This window comes from Tachypleus tridentatus, chromosome 2 (assembly GCF_004210375.1).
Source record: "Tachypleus tridentatus isolate NWPU-2018 chromosome 2, ASM421037v1, whole genome shotgun sequence".
NCBI lineage: Eukaryota > Metazoa > Arthropoda > Merostomata > Xiphosura > Limulidae > Tachypleus > Tachypleus tridentatus.
The window spans coordinates 43,852,799-43,876,239 of NC_134826.1; the positions used below are offsets into that span (position 1 = coordinate 43,852,799).

General features: G+C 36.3%; 1 pseudogene across 1 annotated transcript in view; it reads right to left on the reverse strand.

The window, feature by feature from the left end:
- Window positions 1-23,441, reverse strand: part of LOC143242262 (very long chain fatty acid elongase 1-like) — a 31,963-nt pseudogene that overhangs the window by 3,194 nt on the left and 5,328 nt on the right. The window contains exons 3-6 of the transcript XR_013022573.1: window positions 9,479-9,669; window positions 8,148-8,231; window positions 7,412-7,468; window positions 742-847 (exon numbers count right to left, since the gene is read on the reverse strand). The product of XR_013022573.1 is annotated as a very long chain fatty acid elongase 1-like (transcript). The remainder of the gene's footprint in view (window positions 1-741; window positions 848-7,411; window positions 7,469-8,147; window positions 8,232-9,478; window positions 9,670-23,441) is intronic.

Sequence of the window (23,441 nt, forward strand, 5' to 3'; positions counted from 1 at the left end):
CTAATACTAAGTAATGTGAGACTTGATTGAACATATGAAAAACGTTCTTTGCTCACTAAGAAACGTCTGTGGTCTTCCCTTGGTTTCGATATTAACATATGGTTTGTTTGTTTGTTTGTTTGTTTTAGCACTACTCACCGCCAACTCTTTGGCTACTTTTTTACCAACGAAGGGCGAGCATGTTTGGTGCGACCGGGATTCAAACCCGAAAACTCGGATTACGAGTCGAACGCCTCACCAAACTTGGCCATGCTGGGCCCTATATTAACATATTTCCAAGAGTTTATTTTCTTAACTCCATGCCCCATGTTTTAGGTTCTGTCCTGTAACGGGCCCCTCATTGCCTGGTGGTTAGGGCGCTCGACTCGTAATCTGAGGGTCATGGTTTGGAATCCATGTCGCACCAGATATGCTCGTCATTTCAGTCGTGGTGACTTTATAATGTGACGGTCAATTCCAATATTCGTTGGTAAAAGAGTAGCTCAAGTGTTGGCAATGGCTTGTGATGACTAGCTGCCATCCCTCTAGTCTTACACTGATAAATTAGGGACGGCTAGAGCAGATAGCCCTCGTGTAGCTTTGCGCAAAATTCAAAAGTAAAAACCAAAGCTGTCCTGTAACTGTTCTCCACCTGTTGAGCAAACCTGGTAATAAAGATTTAAACAGAAAGAACTGAATGCTTTCTCTGGTACCGAGTGTGGTGCGTACTCCAACTTGGGTTTTCAAATATAAGTCACTTACCAGCGCCAAATTTCATGCCAATCCAGACACCCCATGCAATGAGGGAGTGATGAGTGACGTGAAGTGCTGATATGTGGGTAAACTTCTTTCTCAAGACGAAAAAAATCTGCAAGAAAACACACGTAATAGTCAGCATAAAGACTACAGAATTATGGGTTTAATACTGACATTCGTGTTAACAGCTGTCAAGCACACAGAATACACGGCAGAGAAGCTAGAAAACAGAGAAAAAATTTTAAGAGCACAGAGAAGTAGCAGAAGGTAATATTCAAATCAAAAATACTTTGTTTAAGCAAAAGTTCACATCAGAAGCAAGGAGTAGTGAAAACACAGAAGACTTGATATAGAATTATTTTAATAAAGCTGAGATATCTGTCAAAAACGCCAGCAGCTGAGATTTGTGACAAGTGACAAAAATAGCATTTAATATTAACTACGGTAACTACTAACTCTGATCGTGTAATGTCGGTAACAATAACTTTGTTTTGTAGTACCGGGAAAAAGGATTTATTTGCTGTTTTATCTAGATTTTTAGCCAAGCATAGCGGCTTATAAAAATCTCTGAGTTTATGTTTTTAAATACAAACTTTTAGCTCATGGTTTGTTTGTTTGTTTATGAATTTCGCTAAAAGCTACACGAGGGCTATCTTTGCTAGCCGTCCCTAATTTAGCAGTGTCCCATGGCCGAAAGGACAAGCATATTTAGTGTAACAAGGATTCGAACCCGAAAACCTCTGATTACAAGATGAACGCCTTAAGTACCTGGTCATGCCGGGCCTAGTTCACAGTTCCGTCATCTCTTGACCGATTTGAGATCCAATTACAGTTTTGGTCTCAGGTGGTCAAACCCTTTCGATTGACGTATTTCACCATGTCCAATTTCTTATCGATTAATTTACTTTAATCATGCCTTCCAGAATTTATGGTAGGCGATAGGGATCCTGAGGACGAATAAAACCGGATTTGGTGTACATGCACCCCATGGTTGGTATTTCTGAAGCATAAAAATATACATAATAAAAATGAAGGTCTTATAGATTAATTTACTCTAATACCGCTTAAAAGAATTTGAAATGCCGTTGCTGTTGAGGATTCCCTTTCTGACTTTTAGATATTTTCTCAGCAGGTTTTAATAATTTTGCTGGATCATAATAATTCATAATAATTTTGCCGGATCATAATAATTCATAATAATCTGTCACCTCCTATCTATTTTAATCTTTTTCCCGCATATTATTCCCCCCCTTTTTTTTAAAGCACTACACATGCGTCCATAATGTTTAAAGTATAATATAGTATCTTTGTTTCTTTGTTTTGTGCATATGATGACACTTGTTGTCGCGTCCAGAAAGTTTCAAGAAAAAAGTAGGAAATTTTGTTATCAGGCTTTTGATAATGTTAATATACTCGTCAGTCTTAGCTAGGTAGCTTTATATTAATATACTCGTCAGTCTTAGCTAGGTAATTTTGTATCAATATACTCGTCAGTCTTTGTTAGGTAGTTTTATATTAATATACTCGTCAGTCTTAGCTAGGTAGTTTTATATTAATATACTCGTCAGTCTTAGCTAGGTAGTTTTATATTAATATACTCGTCAGTCTTAGCTAGGTAATTTTATATCAATATACTCGTCAGTCTTAGCTGGGCAGTTTTATATTAATATACTCGTCAGTCTTAGCAAGGTAGTTTTATATTAAGACAATGCATAAAAAAGCACATAACTTTATTTTGTGTTAGTTCATTTTTTAATAATCGATTATGCTTAGAAAATAGTTAGGAGTGCGTTTGATAATCTCGTATCAAACCTATTATGAACTTTTGTTCGACTCTGAAATAAAACAAGATATTTCTTGAATTGTGCCGGGCGGAGTCTAATGGTTAGTGTGCCCAAAATTGCAATTAATGATTTGAAACCTATTATCTTTAAAGGGCACTCCGCGTTTTGGGGCTATAGGTGTGATATGCGAATGACGGTTGAATGCCACTAGTCGGTCAGACATCAATAACCCCCAAAACTGGTAATGAGTGCTGTTCACTAACTGGTTCTCTTCTCGTTTATCAGTTCAATATTACGGACAGCTAAACGCGGATAGTCTCTTTTTGTACGTCCGGCATGGCCAGGTGGATAAGGTACTCGACTTGTAATCTGAGGGTCACAGGTTCGAATCCTCGTCACAGCAAACTGCTCGCCCTTTCAGCTGTAAGAGCGTTATAATGTGACGGTCAATCCAACTATTCGTTGGTAAAAGAGTAGCCCAAGAGTTGGCGGTGGATGGTGATGACTAGCTGCCTTCCATCTAGTCTTGCACTGCTAAATTAGGGACGGCTAGCACAGATAGCCCTCGAGTAGCTTTGTGCGAAATTCAAAACAAGGAAATAAAACAATTGTACTAATGTTCCATAAAGATGGAAAGCCAGTAATTAAACTATAGTTTAATTACTAAACTATACTAAACACAATTAGTATGTGTATGGAAAATTCTGGAAAAAGTAATTGATTACAGACTATCAAATTATTGAGAAATTATTTCAAAATTACCGGCAATTCGAAATGGGTTTTGAAAATTTAGACAAACATTTGACCTCCTGATCAGATAAATATGAACCATTAATGAGAGTTTCAACAAAAAAATGAATATACTGTCGCATGTTTTCTCGGTATCGAGAAAGTATTGGACATTGTCTGGCACGATGGTCTTAGGTTTTGTGTGGCGGAAATGGACCAACTACGTGGAATTACTCGCTGTTTTTCTAACTTTATGGAAAAAAGAAAATGTAAAATAAATGTTAGGGGAACCTACTCTGAGTCTTTTACTCCAGTGGGGGGCGTTCCTTAAGGAGGGTTGTTAGCCCTAGCCTTTACATCATATATGTAAGCAGCATGCCCGTGAAAGCTCCAAACTTAGTATTTTAATCACAATTCACGGACGATGTTGCATTCTGGAAAAGTTTCCTCCATCCCATCTATAACAGCAACAAACCTTCAGCCACAGCTAAGAAATATAATAGAATACTGTCAAAAAATTTGATAAAAATAAATGTCTCCAAAATTTGACTGCTAGTATTTTCGAAAGAAACTAAACACGCCAAAACTGTATGTGAATGGAACTCTTCTCCAGACCACAGCTTCAAGAAAATATTTAGGTCTAGCTTACGATTCTATATTAACGTGGATTAAGCAATTAATAACATATTAACAAAAGTTTGGAAAACGAATAAACATACAAGAAGTCTAACGGGCAGAAACCAGAGAACCACACCAGATAGCATTATCAAAATATACAAAACATACATACGCCCAGTCATAGAATGCGCATGCCCAGCATGGATAAGCATAGCACCTGAACAGATAAATAAATTACGATCAATACAGAACTCGCTACTTAGAAGAGCCTACAAAGTACCACGTAAAACATCATCAAAATTCACACAGTTACAGAAACATGCAAACTTTCACTGATAGATTCTTGCATAATTCTCTAAATTACTTTATGAAAAAAATAGCATGAAAACGACCTACTATGCGAACTCAATCGCTACTATACACATACATGATGTAAATAGACCTAAGCACCTGTCGCCAGTTAACGTATATTCTAGAAATAAAAGAGTTAATCAGGTTACCTAAAGCTAGTCTGAACAACCTATATTAATTTCAAACCTAGCTGAAAACATTTAAACTTTTTTTTGTTGTTTCTGTTTTTATGTAAAACGTTCTGAAATTAGGATTGGAAGTAGTGAATTGTGCGTGAAATACAGGTGTATGTATGAAATACAGGGCTATAAAATATGGAACATGAGCAACAGTATAAACAACAAATCAATGTAACTACCGATACGTGTATGGACATTGTCCTGAAAGGGGTCAGAGTAAGTGAGGTTTGTTGTATCTACACGTACATTCTAAATCAATCATACTACGTAATACAGTGAGGAGGAACAGGCCAACGAACTTGATCCTCCAAGATACCTAAGACCTAAATCCAGATAAAGATAAGCAAGAAGAGACTTAAAATTATGTACCTAACTCTCCGAGGTCATCAACGACTTAAAAACCTGGTATCGATCATGAATTGTAACAATGATCAATATTCGATCATAACAATCTAGTTTTATTCCGGGTATCGGACTGTTGTTGGATTTTTTGCTTAAAGCTCTATACTCTCTGTTCACCATACAAGGGATCCAACACCGGATCTTAGCGCTGTAATTCCGGAAATATACCGGAGAATAATATGCTGGTCTAAATGTTTCAGAATTTTTACCAAGAAAATAATTAGTGGTATATGTATTCTGGTATGTAATTAGACATAACGTACACTTTATCCTTTGTAACCTCAGGTCATTTTAGTAACTGTTCATTCATTTATTCCTTTTTTTTTCGATGTTTCTACCATACTGGGTTGAACTTAACCACAGCCTGCTTGTCCAGCAACCTTGTTCATGTTGTGAATGAAAGACGAGTGTAGAAATGTTCAGAGTGATGCACTCTTGTTTGTTGTTGTTGTTTTGAGTTTTGAGCGAAGCTACACGAGAGCTATCTGCACGAGCTGTTCCTTTAGCAGTGTAAGACTAGAAGGAAGGCAGCTAGTTATCACCACCCACCGCCAATCCTTGGGCTACTCTTCTACCAACGAATAGTGGGATTGTCTGTATTCGACTAATCGTGTTAACATTCGACTACGCCTACCTTCCATAACAATTCTTAACTCTCATTTTTATTTACTACTTTAAAAAAAAATTGAATTGACGGAGTTGTAGTGAAGACTGATTTATTTTACAACTGTCCATCTTTAGAAATGTGATGTCATTCTGTTCTTTGTTGCTATTTACACTTCATAAAAAATCATGTTTTTTTTTAAGAAAACAAATGTTGGTGTTAAACAAAATGTATGCTAACACAACACGAATGGTCAAAATATAACTAATTATTTTTAACATTTTGTTTTATCGTTCAACACTCTTTACTTTACTTTTTCTTCTATCGCAAAACTATGACTTATAACCAATAAAACTATCAGTTACAATACAACATAACATAGCATTAAATAAACTGGTTCGTTGAAAACGTAAGCCGGTCGTTAATCTTTTTTTTTTTTTCTAGATGAATATTGGTTTGGTTTGTTTTGAATTTCGTTCAAAGCTACACGAGAGCTATCTGCGCAAGCCGTCCCTAATTTAGCAGTATAAGACTAGAGTGAAGGCAGCTAGTCAATATTCCCCACCGCCAACTCTTGGGCTACTCTTTTACCAATAGTGGATTGACCGTCAAGTTATAACGCCCCCACGGCTGAAAGGGCGAGCATGTTTGGTGCGACAGGGATTCAAACCTGTGGAGTCGAATGCCTTAACCACCTGGCCATGCCAGGCCAGAGGAATATTAAAATCCTAGTATATTAGCTAAATAAGGCCCGGCATGGCCAAGCATGTTAAGGCGTGCGACTCGTAATCTGAGGGTCGCGGGTTCGCATCCCCGTCGCGCCAAACATGCTCGCCCTTTCAGCCGTGGGGGCGTTATAATGTTACGATAAATCCCACTATTCGTTGGTAAAAAAGTAGTCCAAGAGTTAGCGGTGGGTGGTGATGACTAGCTGCCTTCCCTCTAGTCTTACACTGCTAAATAAGGGACGGCTAGCACAGATAGCCCTCGAGTAGCTTTGTGCGAAATTCAGAAACAAACAAACAAACAAAAATAAAAATTAGGTAAATATCAGGAATGGTTATGCAAAGATAACTCTGTTTGTAGCTTTGAATAAAGTTTTGAAAACAAGCCTTGTTTGTTTTCACGCCTCTGATTTAAAATCCCTATGGAATAATTAAGGAGAATGCGGAAAGATAACAAAATCAATAGTCTGACGTGAATTTTTATGACGAATATTAGACCAATATTATTATTGTGATTTTTGATTAAAAAAAATAGGTCGCTTTGTGCTAATGTTTTGTTTTTTTATGTTTGGAATTAAGCACAAAGCTACACAATGCTCTGCTCACCATAGATGTTGAAACTCGGTTTTTAGCGGTATAAGTACGTAGCCAAAATGCTGTGACACTGGGAGGAGAACTGAATGCTCTGGAGCGCTTGTGAAAGTGTTGTGACTTTATTTCTCACAAATTAAAAAGCTTATCCAGACGTTTCACGTGTATTTTAGGAGATGTATTTTGGAGAGCGCGTCTCTGCACGTGCATTGCTTCAAGGCTCTCTAAAAGTAAGAGATCCCAGAATGGCCTGATGTGCAAAAATTCACAGTCCTTACCCAATGAAATGAATTAATCCAACCCACTGTCATAGTTTGAAATAAAAACAACCCGAAAAAACATCACCCGACAGTTTACAAATGTAATGAATTAATCCAACCCACTGTTATAGTTTGAAATAAAAACAACCCGAAAAAACATCACCCGACAGTTTACAAATGTAATGAATTAATCCAACCCACTGTTATAGTTTGAAATAAAAACAACCCGATAAAACATCACCCGACAGTTTACAAATGTAATGAATTTATTTAACATTTCTTATTTTCTTGTGCAACATTGGACAATTTTTTTGTTATCTCTATAGATGATAAAGTAATGTTTGGAAGAGCTAATCGAATAGAAATGTAGGTTTTAGGTAATCGTATAATATTGTTTGATTTTTATTTAGTAATTTCGTTCTGTGATACTCACCGTGTCAAGAAACTCGGCAATTTTGAGAAGTAGATACCACCAGCCCAGTTTCACTAACTAGAGGGAAGAAAAAAATGTATTAGTTTATGATATCTAGATCCGGTTTCACAAGTTAAAATCAAGTTATATTCAAACCATTATTTCACCATTGTACTGAGATTTACGCTCTTACATCTCCCGTTTCTGTATGTACGATTGGTTCGGTTTGATTTGAATTTCTCTGAAACCTACTCGATTACGAATCCAACGCCTTAACCACCTGGCCATGCCTCGTCTTGTATTTTCAACATATCTTTTTTTCTATATATTTTAAAATTTCAGAAGTATTACAAATTATCTTGTTGATTCATGAAACTATCAAATATTATCTTTTTTTAACAACATATCAATATCTTTTTTGTACGTAGAATATTTTACTTGTATAAAATAATATATGTACAATTAATTTTACGTGTGCATGGTAATGACCACGAAATCGTACATCTGTTTTTAAATTTTCTGCAACGGAGAATATCGAAGTGCTGGTACTTATATTTTAGTGTCATATCAATCGTTCATTACTTCTTTTGTTTGCTATTACATTGCTTCTATGACGTAATATTTTTATGTTTCCTGTTTGTTTGTTTTTCCGGTAAACCAGTTTTGAAGTTTATTAAAGCACATATATTTCCAGACTTATGCTATCGTGTTTTTTTTCTTAACATATTCTATAACAAACTACCTCTTCTGAACTTACAGTCATAGTCTCTGGATCCGTTGCGTAGCTTATGGGTTCACATACCCAATTGTACTTCCCAGATAGGTAAGATAAACTGCCACCCTATGGAACAAATTGTATGTAGAGTGAAGTGCTAGTATATATCAGTAGAATACGTTTATAACAATCTAAACTAATAGAAAGAGCGGAACTTCTTTTAATGACAAGAAAATTTTGTAATCTAAATAATTTTAAATTTTTCGTCGTTTAAAAAACCTTTTCGTTTTCAAATGTTTATCGGTAATAAAATAATTAAACATAAAGAATAAAAATTTAAAAATATTTTCTAGCTAAAATAATAGTAAGTGATGTTTGTATTAAAAACTCGGAACAATGGAACTGATATTTGGTGATATTAAAGTTAACTGAGTCACACGATTGTCGAGGTCTGAAAAGAAAACAATAAATTAAAAGAAATATTCTAACCGTGATTCAAACAATAAATAAAAGAGAAAGTAAAACAAAAAAACAAGAAACAGTTGAACATCAGAATTGTCTGTATATTTTAAGGATTTCTTTTCTTTTTCTCAAATTACACGTTCTATTTTTAATTTCACCTCTGGTATTAAAGAAAAGAAATCGCCGAAATTCATAACGTTATTCACGTACCTAAATTAACTTAGGTTACTATATGCTAAAGTAAAACGGACTCAATTCCACAGAGTAAATATCGTCTGTCCCCCAGTGATGTTCCATAAGCAGAATGTTCAGACACCATAGTAACAAATGTTCACACTAATAAAGAATTCTTTTGGCACAATTCCAATTCACTGTATTTCTATGCAGAAATTTAAGAAAAACAACTGTATTATTGAAACAGTTAACGAAATTTGAGAATTATATTAAAGTTAAATGTAAACTGTCAAACAAATGATCATATTTACGTGGAAAAAAAAAAGACGACACTTCCGTAGGAAAAAAAATCATACTTACATATAACAAAAGATCATAAGTACATAAAAAGGTCGTCCTTATGTAGAAGAAAAGCATCTTGTTTACATAGAAAAAGATCATACTTACATACAACAAAAGATCATAAGTACATAAAAAGGTCGTCCTTATGTAGAAGAAAAGCATCTTGTTTACATAGAAAAAGATCATACTTACATACAACAAAAGATCATAAGTACATAAAAAGGTCGTCCTTATGTAGAAGAAAAGCATCTTGTTTACATAGAAAAAGATCATACTTACATATAAAGAATATAACTACGTAAAAAAGTCATCCTTACCTAGAAGAACCATTCGTAAAAAAAACCGATCTCAATCACATAAAAAAATCATACAACATAAAAAAAGATCAAACTTACGTAGAAAAAAAAGAAAGCACTGAGAACTACTTGGGCTACGTTGTAAAAAATTATGATCTTTTCAATCTGGAACGGTTTTTTATTCTTCATCCACGCAGGGCCGAGTACTTTGACGAAGTAAACATAAAAAGCGATTATTGTAAGTATCGGAAAAGGTGATCCTAGAAGTGCCCAACTGCTGGTTCGGGGATCTAATAATGATAAAGAAACATAAAATTGAAACCATCGAATTGAATTATTAAATCACATTCATTTTTCAATGGTCGACACTTATGTATGTCAAATAATTATTATTTCTCAGCTATTAATACTGTTTTTTCTTTTTTATACAACCAACCATTGTCCCCAGTTAGGACAGGTAAGCTAATATCTGGGATTCGATTCCTCGAGATCAACTCAACAGATAGCCCACCGCGGCTTTCCTCTAAGATAAACACAACTATTTTTACTCATGTGTTTCTTAGCATAGAATAAAGATGGAAGTAAACAGTACACTCCTGTGATGGCTGATTCAGCTATTTCGTTCTCAGTATTAAACCACCACAAATAGTCGCAATTCTCGTGTAAGTCTTGACTAACCCGCTGATGTCGTTTGTTGTTCGTTGTTAATCGCAAAGCTACGCAATGGGTTTTCTGTTATCTGTCCACTACGAGTATCAAAATCCTATTTTTAGCATTATAAGCCCCCGAACTTTTCGCTGAGTCAGCAGGAAGGTTGGGGGTCAATTACTTCTATGCACAAAATCGATTAGTATTTATACGTGTTACAGTAGCCATTGTTTTTACAAGAGGTTTTAACATACCACTTAACCCTATACACTAAACTATTACCCATATATTACAGTAACCGCAATCCCCCTGTAAAGCTTGAACAGCAAAAGTTAATCAAATAGGCTAAATCCCCATCCATGTGTTTTTGTAGCAACCGAAATCTTCACAAAAGAACAACTTAATCCTGTGCGTCAAATAACTGTTTGTGTGTGTTGTAGTAACCAAAATCTTCATGTAAGATTTGAAGAACAAGTTATTCCTATGCACTAAATTGCTGTCAGTGTGTCACAGTATTTGTTTGTTTGTTTTGAATTTCGCGCAAAGCTACTCGAGGGCTATCTGCGCTAGCCGTTCCTAATTTAGCAGTGTAAGACTAGAGGGAAGGAAGCTAGTCATTATCCCCCACCGCCAACTCTTGGGCTAGTCTTTTATCAACTAAAAGTGGGATTAACTGAATCATTCTAACGTCCCCACGGCTGAAAGGGCGAGCATGTTTGGTGCGACCGGGATTCAAACTCGAGACCCTCGGATTACGAGTCGAACACCTTAACACGCTTGGCCATGCCGGCCCGTGTCACAGTAATTAGAGTTACATGTGATGTATTTAGCACCACTGTTCGCGTACCTTTATGTAAGCTAAAATTAATCGTACGCTTCCACCACTTCCACGCTTCCAAAGAACTATAGTACTTTGTTTGATTATTAGTTAAATATTAAATTTCAGAAGATCGTGTGATACTGTATCTAAAATGTTCACTATTGTAAAGCTAATCGAGTGTCCAATACTAGACTTGTAATAGTGTTCGACCTAAATCAAACTCTATTATGCAATATCAAATTAATTCACTGCTCTCATCTAAGAAAGGTTCTTTTGGTGAAGCGATGGCATCTGCGTACACAATTTGCAAAATAGCTTAATGTCTTTTGAGGGTGTCCCCTGGTGGAAGAGCAGTAAGTCTTCGGAGTTACAAGTCTAAAATTATGGGTTCGATTCCCCTCTCTGAACACGGAAGACAGCTCGATGAAAACATACAAACACACACTTATGAGAGCGTATTGGTGCACACTTGTCACGTGTTTATGGAGGTATTATAACAGTGTTATATGTGACTGTCCCACGCCTCAACAGTTTTGATGCTCTGACCCAGAAAACTCCTGTCATTGATGTAAAACATCTCACTTTAGAACCGCCTATACGGGTTGACCGAAACGTCTGGAACGACAAGCAAGTCAACGAATTTCACAGAATGTGTTTCACATGTTGTCCTTATTTGTTTTGTTTGTTAATTTCGCGCAAAGCTACACGAGGACTATTTGCGCTAGTCGTCCCTAATTTAGCAGTGTAAGACTAGAGGGAAGGCAGCTAGTCATCACCACCACTGCCAACATTTAAGCTTCTCTTTTACTAACAAATAGTGGGATTGACTGTCACATTATAACGCCTCCACGGCTGAATAGGCGAGCATGTTTGGTGTGACAGGGATTCGAACCTGCGACCCTCAGATTACGAGTTGAGCGCCTTAATCACTGGCCATGCCAGGCCTACTGCCCTTGTAATACGTAAAAAATTGAGATTAACAGCAGGATTAAGAGGACCATTTCACACTTTGACAGCGCCGTAATCATTTACGTACCTGAACTAAGAAAAGCTCGAACACCCTCTATGTAAACATTTTTGTGTTTAGAAACCGGAAGCTGATTTAGCACGTGTACCTTCACTAACAGTTTAAATCAAATAACAGACGAAATATAAAGTTTTACTGAAAAAATATTTTGGTATTTGTTTATGAGGTTCTAGAGGCCATGCAAATGAAGTTTCGAAAGTGTAAGATGTAAAAAGTATTTTTAGTTTTAACATGAAAATCACCTGGAACTCAGATTTGTCAGAGTTTGAGTCAGACTCTAATTCCGTACATTTATAGAAAAATCTTTAGAAAAAATACCAAAAATTTGATTTTCTTTCCACAAAAGACTCGTAATATTTACTGAAACCTTGCCACATTTTGCCAAGATACACTTATTACATTAACAGTTACAGTTTGCCTAGTTTCACGGTGGCTACATGGAAGTACAAGGCTCATTGAAATGACCGAGCACATACAGAGATAACACGTATAATGATTCTTCAATTTTTCTTTTTTTGTAACGAAATATTTTGAAATTGTTCATTAAGTTTTGATAAGCGTAAAATCACGTCTCGTCTGCTAGTTCTAGGTTTCGTTATTTCGAAATACAAAACTAGATAAAGACAACCGGGAGCGACAACCTATTGCTCGAGTTTTATTTATTTTCTTGAAATATGTCCACCATCTTGATAGACAGGTCAATAGCTATTTATATGCAAAATAAATAGGTTTTCTTTGTGAACCTGACGATGACCGAAGAAGGTCGAAACGTTGTTCGCTCTTCTATGTAAAATATTTTCTCAACCCAAACGAGCCGTTTTTGCATATAAATTTCTCAACAAGTGGGTTTCTCGACATCACTGATTATTAGGTCAGTAGCTACTTCCTCTGCTGATATGTATTGAGTAAATCGTGTAGACTTAGGTACAAGGCTCTTCTTGTGTGTTATAGAACGTTGGCTGTTTGCAGTTTTTATAAAAACTGTTAATATTCCACATACGTGTAACCTAGCAACAACCAAACGACGAAGTTAAGAAGCACTGAACGTGAAGACGTAGAAGTTTATTGGCCTTGATATATGTTTGTTGACGTCATGTTTCTCTGAATCTCTTAAAATGACAAATAAAATATTATAAGAAAACGCTAATAGCTTAATTCCTGGCTTTCGACAGATAAAGTTATAAATGTAGTTACAAATTAAAGTGCATATTAGTTTTATACCAACTACATATATCATGCTATAATGCAACACTTGCTTATATGATACTGAAAACCTTTTTTTATTACGCGATGTGCAACTTGGCGAAAATTGTATTCTGTAAGCGTATAGATTTGCAATAGGTGTACGATTTTTTCGTTTTTCATGGTGTAGATATGACGTCATGATACGTCACACCAGTATCTAATGCACTGGCGCCACTGGTAATTAAAAATAATCTTTCTACTTACGAAATAGTAGAACTGATCTTCCAAAAAAATAACATTTACACGAAGTAGATAAATCTCGAAACATCATTACGATTACTTGAAACTCGTCGTGACAAAAAACACGAGGGTTGTGAACTCAAATCAAACGTTATTTACTTTTATTACATAAGTAGAAACACGTGAGCTTTCTTGTTATATATAACTGGCATCTAAGTATTTTTTGATGATTTGGAATAATTCACATAAAAAGACTTCGTATAAATCCGAAGTTTGAAAGAGTTTTAAAATAAACATTCCGTTTTAAATAATACATTAAAAAATATTTTATCTGTGGTCATAAATCCATCCTAAATTAAAAACAAACAAACAACAAGTTCAAAATTAAAAATTACTTTATATAAATTCACTCGTATATCCTATTGTTATATCTCCTAGAAACTCCATTAAATACGATAGCACCTAATGATTAAGTAATACGTAAATGTTTGATTGTGAGTATCCACTTTATTCAATATAAAGCTGTTTTTTGAGGTTATTAAAAACCTAAAACCTTTTATTGTATGTTCGTTTTGTATTTTTAATTTCGCGCAAAGCTACTGGATGGCTATGTGCGCTAGCCGTCCCTAATTTAGCAGTGTAAGACTAGAGGGACGGGAGCTAGTCATCACCAACCATCGCCAACTCTTGGGCTACTCTTTTACCAGCGAATAGTGGGAGTGTTTGTTTTTTGAATTTCGCGCAAAGCTACTCGAGAGCTGTCTGCGCTAGCCGTCCTTAATTTAGCAATGTAAGACTAGAGGACTACTCTTTTATCAACGAATAGTGGGATTGACCGTCACATGACAACACCCCCACAGATGAAAGCGCAAGCATATTTCATGTGACGGGGATTCGAACTCGCAACCCTCAGATTACGAGTCGAGTACATTAACCACCTGGCCATGCCGGGCCTGTATATTCTGAAGCAGCTATTAACACATACAATTCTCACAGACGTTTAAGGCTACTTATATATATAACAGTTTTGCTTTCAAACAATGAAGTTAGTCCAACAATACAACGCTAAATATAATCTCATACCAATCAGTCGTAAACATAAAATACGCACACAACTTCTGTTCTGACGTTTCAGTGAGTTAACAATTCACCTTAACTAGAAATAGAAAAAAACGACATCATCTGTAAAAAAATTGACTCCTGACTTTCTTTAAAAGCCTGGATATTACACGTTTATATTTTAGTAAGTTTGATCGTTTAGTACTTTATTTTCTGTGTGGTGCTATTGAATGGTGTATTTAAATCTAATTTAAAAAAATAGTATCATTCAGTTTTGAAATTTTTAACTGCTTAATATATTTCTGATGCGTTCATCTAAAATTGTATTATAACCAACGTGGCGTACGAAGAGGATGAGTGCAATTGCACCTTTAATTGCACCCATGTTGCACCCCTTTCCCTAGTATGACTTCTTCAGCCATTTCCTTTTTTTCCAGATGTAGTGGTCCAGCATGGCCAGTTGGTTAAGATACACGGCTCGTAATCCGAGTGTCTCGGGTTTGAATTCCCGTCACACCCAAATGCTCGACCTTTTAGCCGTGGGGGCATTATAAAGTTACGGTCAATCCCATTATGCGTTGGTAAAAGAGTAGTCCAAGAGTTGGCGGTGAGTGGTGATGGCTAGCTGTCTTCCCTCTAGTTTTACACTACTAAATTAAGGACAGCTAGCGCAGATAGCCCTCGAACAGCTTTACGCGAAATTCAAAACAAACAAACCAAACCAAATGTACCACCACCACCACCCGTTACAGATTTCTGCCTACTCTCCTCACCAACACTGTCTCATTCCTTGGAATGTAAGAATTGAAAACCTAATACCTTTTACAACAGGCCCTAGTATCTCAGTTATAAGATTGGAATCTCACAGCATTAGAATTTGGGAATTTGTCCCCACAGTGAACATCTGAAATGATAAAGCATTTTTCTTCTATATTTAACAGAATCCAGTATCTGAACATAGTTTATTCGCCCCTTCCATAAATGAACCAGACAGTGTATTTAGGTAGGTGCTCAGTCCGAGGGCCCATTGATAATTTTATTCTCTGTAAAATTACAAGGGACGTAGGATCCACACAACTTTAAACCTGCCACTGCAAAAATACTTAATAAGAAAATTAACTATCCCAACAGCAATAACCAAGCCAAATAACAACTTCAGTTTTCGCGGGAAAAATATTGGTTTTAGTTTCATTTCTGCGTAAATCCTTCCTCTGTGAACGTAATATTTGTACTCGCTAACACGGAATTACTACCATCAACAAAAGGAAGGATAAGCGTGTTTTGTGTCAGAAATACGGCTAATATTTATATTTCTAATATATGTGTGAAGATGTGTTTACGTTGTTTGTTTGGTTAACGATAATGAGTAATGTTGAAGAACATAAAACAAGGTCATGAACGTTTTCGAGGGCGCTCTAGCAGCACTTAACGTTTCCCACTCTTTAGCTACGCCGTGACCTTTCCAATTGTTACCTTTTGTTGGATAATCACGTGGCTCTTACAAGGACAGTGAACTGTAAAGTAGTCTGTTTGGTTTGTTTTGAATTTCTAGCAAAGCTATGCGAGAACTATCTGCGCTAGTCGTCCCTAATTTAGCAGTGTAAGACTAGAGGGAAGGCAGCTAGTCATCACCACCCACCGGCAATTGTTGGGCTACTCTTTTATCAACGAATACTGGCAACAACCGTCATATTACAATGCTCCCACAGCTGAAAGGGCAAACATGTTTGGTGTGACGGAGATTTGTTGCATTCGTCCACGAAGGTTAATGTTTTTAATTATTTTACACTTTACGGGTAAATGCCGCTTGTTGTTACAAAACCATGGTTAGTAACTTTAATTGTCAAAGTGTATAAAATACGATCAAACCATTAAATAAGAATGTAGGTTAACAAATGTAAAAAAAAAAAATATTCCTGCGTCAAAGTTGTTATCATGAGAACATCTTCACGTCAATACATAGACAATAAACTGGCTTTAACCTGTCTTGTTATATTGGGAAGACAGACAAACTGTGGCTTACGGTTACTGCTTGGCCGACCTTGTTCTACAATAAGAAGGTCACAGTTTTTCTGCAAGTAACAGTAAAATAATACATGTCAAAAAATGTTTAATTATTTGTTTTCTCTCTCTCTCTCTGGCGTTTGGGTGTATATAATTTTATACCCAGGAGGGTCAGGTACACCAGACCTCTTCCTCCTTCTATAACATTGTTGGAATTGACTGATTAATATGGAGTAATATCAACTTAGACTGGTCCTTTTCAGGGCAATGTCCATTTATATTTTTATCTTTTTTTAAAAGTCTAGTACGTAGGTGGCTGTTTTAATTTAGCACTATTTTATTAATTATTATTATTTAAATCTGATTTTATCGAAAGATCAGATGTACAAATTTAACAGGGAGAGGTGTTGGAAGCAATAGCACCCTGGATATTGATATGTAATACTGTGAATTTATTCATGTTTAACAGAGTTCATGATGTATGTTAACATTTGTGGTAGGTATTTTTCGATGTTTTTCATAATTATTTTAATGATTATGTCTGTTAGAATATTTTCATTATTTGGATTTGTGTATTCTGTCAATATTTCATAGAAGGTAGAAGGAATAGCATTGGTTAGTGTGTTTTCAATATTCATAGGTGTTATTTTGTGTGTGTCTTCAGTTGTTTCAGGTAAATCTTCATTACTTATTGATGGTTTTTCCTGCATGAATGATGTTTTCTTGACTACTGCAACATACGAGTTTGTTTGTGTATTTGTGTTTTCTGGTGCTGGAATGGTAATTGGTTTTAATGGTTCGTGAATTTTGTTTGTTTGTGGCTTGTTCGTGTTTGGATTTTTAAGTTCGTATAAGCGTGTCTTAATTGAGTTGTATTTCTGGCATCCTTTATAGTTTGCCGTATGTTCCTCCCCACAATTACAGCATTTAGGTTTTGGGTTTTGTTTGGTGCATTGTGAAATATGGTGATTTTCTCCACAGCCTACACAACGCGCAGTTGCTTGGCATGCTGCAATTATTTGTTGTTGTTGTTGAATTTCGCGCAAAGTTGCTCGAGAACTTTCTGATCTAGTCGTCCGTAAGTTGGAAGTGATCGACTTGTGTAAAGACAGTTAGTCATCACCACGCACTGCCAACTCTTGGGCTACTCATAATCAACGAATAATGGGATTGGCCATAACTATACAACGACCCCACATTTAAAAGGACGAACATGTTCGGTGATTGGATTCGAACTCAAACTATTACACTGTGGTTTGAGGGCTAAAATAACTGAATGAAGCATTGAATATAAATAAAACAACAAAAAATAATTTTGGTTCTCACAGCTCTCTTACCCTCGGTGGACTGAGCAGATAGCCCGATGTGGCTTTGTTATAAGAAAACACACAAACACACACAACTCTCTTACCTTCGGTGGACTGAGCAGATAGCCCGATGTGGCTTTGTTATAAGAAAACACACAAACACACACAACTCTCTTACCCTCGGTGGACTGAGCAGATAGCCCGATGTGGCTTTGTTATAAGAAAACATACAAACACACACAACTCTCTTAACCTCGGTGGATTGAGCAGATAACCCGATGTGGCTCTGTTATAAGAAAACACACAAACACACACAACTCTCTACTGAATTAAGTAATATTTTAAAGTATCATTTTAATTTTGATAAACAATAAGACGGTTGAAGAAGCTAATCAAAGATCATCAAATTCATAATATAATTTGATAATACTCGTGTTTATGGTGTTCAAGTATAGTTACAGAAGTTTCGAAATGCTCAATTACAGCACGCTGTGTGTTATTTATAAGCTGGACGTACGGTACTCCAATTATGGCACATCGAAACGTCGACAGACTCACAAAGCTAGAAAACGAGTTTCGATACCTGTAGTGGGCAGAGCACATATAGCCCATTATATAACTTTGTGCTTATTTTCAAACAAACAAATAAACAGATGTACGTTATTATATATTTAAAAACGGCTGGCATAGGTAGAGAAAGCACTAAATAGAGGAGCAAACAACGTTTCGACCTTCTTCGGTCATCGTCAGGTTCGCAAAAAAAAAGAGGTAACTGACCGATAGCTGACCACATGTTTAAAGGGGGTTATGTAACTGAGTGTAGGAATGTAAAGGGCGTGCTTAAATGTTTGAATATTTTTTTTTAATATAGGTATAAAGGTGTTCTGTATTGGTTTATTTTGGGCTTGAGTTGTTGTATAAGTAAGGCTTCTTTAATTTTGCGTTTGTTAGCGTCTTATTTGCTATGTTAACACTAACCATTTAATTTAAGGCTGAAACTGTGACATCCCATGATAATTATATTCAAGTCGCTGCTCCCCATTCAAAGAGGCTCTTCAGTACCAGGTCAAAATTGGAGGCACGTGCTCCCAGCACCCCCTCCCTCGAGTCTGCTGTCTATGTTTTGTAAAACTGGGCTGTTTTTTAGTGTGCTTAACCTAATAATCACAGAAAATAAAAAAACACACTTGTACTTAATTTTTAGCACAGAAGTAGTAAAATCCTAGAAGCTGAACAAACTCGTTTGAGATCACTGGTGCAGAACTTAGATGTCGCTATCAGCTGTGTCATGAAAGTACCTAACCGTCGATATTTTCCTTCCGGAAAGTACGTTCTTCAATGAAGAAATTAATTTTTTGATCGATTCTGACTCCAGCTTGGTCTAACACTTTCGTAAACAGCAAGTCGTTATCACAAAATATAATTATTTGTTATACGAGTGATTTGTTTAACCCTTAGCGCCTACCTTACCTCCCCTAGCGCTACAACGATATAATTGCAAATTTACAACGCTATAAACCGGGTTTCGATGGCCGGGGTGGGAAGAACACACATAGTTCATTGTGCAGCTTTGTGCTTAACTACAAACAAACAAATCTTTATCCTCAGGTTACCTTTTTCCTTTTACTCTCGGCGGAGTATCACAATTTGCACTGTGTTAAAAAGTTATTTTCCCCTGCTACAATATCAAGTGTTAATAGAATAGAAAAGAGACTCCAACAGGAATTAGTAGGTTTCAACTGCAGTAGTTATGTTTACATATTACACCAACCAACAAAATCGTGGATACACGAGTCTCATCAATAATTACAGATTGAAAATCGTGAGCCATTATTGTTTTTAATACATCAACGATACACATTTTATTTAAGTTTCAGTGTGGGAAAAAAACTTAGGTTAATGTTTCTTAATTTTTTTGCAAACTCCTAAATAGTTTCAGTTGAATTTTTCGTTTTGGCGCCAAGATTTAAAATTTGAGCCCAAAAAAATGAACATGAGAGTTTCAATCTACTTTTGAATAGAACAATTTCACTGAAAATAGCAGAACTGAGTGGAAAATGAGCATACTTATTACTACATTTATTTATTTATTAGTACAGTATAAGCTTGAGCAGAAACTCGACTAAGTTGTGTTTAAACGTTTTTGAATATGCAAGTCAGCCGATATAAAGTTGAAGTAGAACGGCAATTATATGTATTGGTTGGCGTTGCGTGCTTATTGTGATACCTACGAAACCTTATAACGATTGGGAATGATATTTAACACTCATTTCCGATGCAAAATAGTCGTGCACTCAGATAATAAATGTTGTGTTCATATCAAACCTTTAGAATTTTCAAGAGGAAGATATCCATTGTACTTTATGTAGTGAAAAACGAAGGAATATGAATTAACTTGAGGCACCAAAACCACCCAGAAAGAGACCTGCAACAAGTCGTTTCCCAGCCATGATGAGTCAAGTGAGGCATCTTGCAATGGGTGATAGTCCATGAACACAACAGTATGCAAGAGAATCGAGAAGGATCTTCTCTTGGAAAATCGATACAAGTCATGTGTACATAAGTTGTTTTCACGGTGTATTTGTTCAACTGTCGCATACCTCGAGCAGCTGGAGAATGAAACTGGTGAATTCGTCGGACGCCACGCCTATGTTTTCCTGTGCTATGTAATTACACTGTTGAAACGAGCGCTGGTAAACCGTGGTCCTCTTATACTAGTTGACGTATATAAAGCAGTATGTAGTAGAGATGTGCTTTTAACATAAAATACTTACGATGGGACCTTTTACAATGAACCTACACTGCAAGAATATTGTTTAGATGCACTGTCGTCAGATAGCTTACGAACTGACGGGTTGATTTTGACTGTAACAACGCGGTGAGGAACCCAAATCATTTGGATATCCAACCTCAGAACATTATATTTCTTTACCTCCATGACATGTTGCTGTCTAAATATTATAATAAATTTTAAGGGAAGTATCTTAGTCTTTTTCTCTTTTTTTACCGTCACTGTGCTTCCCACCTAGTGGAACAATTTTTATCATTTTATTGACGTTATGGTTAGAAAAAAACATTAAAGTTGTAGCTATACATACCATGAAAACGTAGTCAGTCCAAAGCCTGACTGGCCTTACTGCTTCCTACGACTTTGTCAAAAATTTCCTGCATGATCTACCTTTTCCAATACGCAGATAAGTAAGCTTAAGAGTATTAGGTGCATTACGTAAGTCACCAACCGTGTTTTAATTTTGGTTTGGTCCCGACATGGTCAGATGAGTTTTCGGACATAATAACGACATAATTTGTTTAAAACTACAAGTTTTAACGTGAGAATATATTAAAGTGTTTACGTTTTTAATGGATAATAATAATAATAATAATGAAAAGACAGACAAAGTATCGTGTAAATAAATATTTACTTTTTATCATAATAAAAATATAAACTAGATAAAATTGCTACTATTCATTCTGTTACAGTTGTTTGTGAGCTTTAACCAGTGGGGGCGCCAAGGGAGGGCTTGGAGGTGGCTTGAGCCCCCTTCAGCCCCCCAATATTGTTACCTACATATATTCATAAAATATGGAAAACACTTCCTCTTTTACATATACGCATATTTTCATAATCAGATTATTTCTAATTTGTAATAATGAGTTATTAATCAGAGTATAAGTTTCCAATGAAAACTGCATTGAAAACACAGTTCAAAATAGTACGCCTTTCTGAAATGTACCTTGGTATTTACATTATTATAATTTACCATCTATACTTCATTTTGATGGCATTTTGGGAAGCCCCTCCACAGTTTACCTCAGCCCCCCAACAAAAATATCCTGGCGCCGCCACTGCCTTTAACAAACAATCCCTTTTAATTTGTCTATTTTGTTTCATTCAGTGCATAACAAAGGAAAGAAATTTCTCCATCATTATTTGAAAATTCAAGTCAGTTTCGCCGATAATAAAATGACACTTGGCTTTAGACCAGCTAGCAAAGTTTTGTAAAACTAGAGCAAACTTATAAGCTTCGAGACTGAGGTCAATGACTTACAACGTAAAGATAGCAACACGCGAACATGTGCTACGTAAGAAGTTTTATAGTAGCTGTATTTGCACGACGTGTCATAGTAGAATTGATTATGAAAAATGTTTCTTTTGAGAACGTATAATAAAATTTGTGTCGTAAAATTAAAATCTCTGTTCTTCAATCTCATTTCTTAAAGCTTTTTAAAACGGGTCCGAAGTAACTGAAGTGTAGTCACAAATAATCCCCATTTCAGAAGGGTCCTCTGACCACCAGCAAAGAAAAGGCCACTTCAACGAGATTATATAATTAGGTTATATAACAACCATATCCGGCCTAACATAACAACACACGTTAACGTCGTTTATATTTTACGATAGCCTCAACTTATCTGTTAATTCAACAATGTCGGGTATAAATACTTTTTTAATTATTATGTTGGTATTGAACTATTAATGTGAGAATATAAAGTCTTTGCACGGACATATTTAAAAGCCGTATGTATCTATCACATGATCTGTCTAACTTAAGGGAGAAACAAATTTTCAATGTTCAGTTCTTTAATCGGACACTGCTTAAAATAAATAATCTAAATAACTTAAGAAATGACAAATCTAACCAGGAGAGACGAGTTTACAGGTGTGAAATGCATTATAACTACTACATGACTTGTATTTTAGGTTATAACTAAATTGTAAATAAAAACTGAGAATTTTATGGTTCTCGGTTGTTTGAAGTAGTACAGTTATGATGCTGATAGAAAATACGCTAAACCTAATAAGGTTTTATACAGTTGTAAACTGAAATGTATTTGCGTCAGAAGAAAACAAAGTTATATCTGATGCAGATTTGTAACGGCCTAGCATGGCCGAGCGCGTAAGACGTGCGACTCGTAATCCGAGGGTCGCGGGTTCGCGCCCGCGTCGCGCTAAACATGCTCGCCCTTCCAGCCGTGGTGGCGTTATAATGTGACGGTCAATCCCACTATTCATTGGTAAAAGAGTAGCCCAAGAGTTGGCGGTGGGTCCACACGCTTCATGAAGATAGTGACAACATCGAAGTACAGTGCCGACTGTATTTTACGAGATGGCTGTTATTATCATATATTTCATTTTAGAGCCGAACGCCCACATCGACGACCACTCAATAATGGTTCAAACCAAGCACCCAGATATCGCAAACAACCAACGGAAATCTTCCAACATGAAAATACCAAAATACCGCTGAGTCCAGACCGTATTAGAAGAAACATGAAGACGGATTCAGACAACCCGACTCAGAAAACGACAACACCCATTGTTAGCAACACGCCAAGTTCCAGTAGTTCAAGAAAGAAAAAGGACAGTTCCTGCCAGACTTCAATCCTAGTTCCACAGAATTCAACAACCAGCCAGACTCAAACCATTACGAAGATAACCATCGACGCGACAGCACAAACTGAAAAACAATCTACCTCCACGCAGAAAACTCAAACCAAAATCTCGAGAAGAAACAAAGCATCACAGACCAGCGAAGAACAGCCAGTAGTTCCACCACCAAGACCACATTTCTCACTTGCACCAATGGGCTTCAAGTGTGGAAAAAAGTTCATGATGAAGTTACCACCCGATCTACAAGACTGCAGCTAACAGTTTCCACGTATACCACCAACATAGTTCATCAGTTTTTTGTGTGTGTTTTTTTTTCCCAGCTACTTCCGGGCACGGTCTGGGTAGATTATTCGGCGCCCAGGCCGTGAAAGTGGGTTTTC